The sequence below is a fragment of the Odontomachus brunneus genome, unplaced genomic scaffold (assembly GCF_010583005.1).
Source record: "Odontomachus brunneus isolate Ranch 3 - 2012 unplaced genomic scaffold, Obru_v1 Obru_scaffold_206, whole genome shotgun sequence".
NCBI lineage: Eukaryota > Metazoa > Arthropoda > Insecta > Hymenoptera > Formicidae > Odontomachus > Odontomachus brunneus.
In genome coordinates, this window is record NW_022639656.1 from 91881 (window position 1) to 92578 (window position 698).

General features: G+C 38.8%; 1 long non-coding RNA gene across 2 annotated transcripts in view; it reads left to right on the forward strand.

The window, feature by feature from the left end:
- The window catches only part of LOC116852207, a 9457-nt gene extending 8821 nt beyond the window's left edge, over window positions 1-636 (forward strand). The window contains exon 6 of one of the 2 annotated variants that reach the window (XR_004379724.1): window positions 294-636. This is a non-coding gene — a long non-coding RNA (uncharacterized LOC116852207). The remainder of the gene's footprint in view (window positions 1-293) is intronic. The other variant, XR_004379725.1, reaches the window with a different exon arrangement.
- Window positions 637-698: the final 62 nt, after the last annotated feature.

Genomic DNA, 698 nt, shown 5'->3' on the forward strand with positions numbered 1-698 from the left:
ACACTGTTGACAGACTCTGCGTAAAATCTGCTCGCACAGGTTTGGCTATCTGGGTTATATATGGTCAGCATATTTATATAGGTTATAACCTATAGGCTACTCTTTGTGTCTTATTTATTTATATTAAATTGATTAACTTTTTCGTCTTACGTATTTTTTTCGTTTCTAATAAATATATCGCTGCAATTGCAGCAGCTATATGTTGTCTTCGAACTTCACTAATAATCGCCATTGTACATCTATAATATTTTATATATCTCAATTATAACACTCCATTTTTATACTTATTGCAGTTTATACAGGAGGTTAAACATGGTGAATAGGATATGGACGACAACGAACAGCGTTATAACGCTACTTTAAACTATGCTGAAGTGGGGATAAAACGCTAGCTTTTATTCGCTCCATGAAAAGGATACAGATGATAGCGAACAACTTTAAACGCTGCTTTGAACAACGATGGAGTGGGGTGAAACGCCAGCTTTTATTCGCTACGTGAAATCGTACCTTTATTGCGTCCTGTGTGCAGGAGTCATATATTTTTCTGAGTGCCACGACCCTTATGCCATCTTACGTGATAACCTTACGTTACTTGAGACGTAATGGCTCCTGCACACAGGACGCGGTAATGCTTGCCGCGCGACGGAAGTCCGCACGACAGCCAATCAATATGTTGTTTTTCCGTAAGAGCTAGAAGG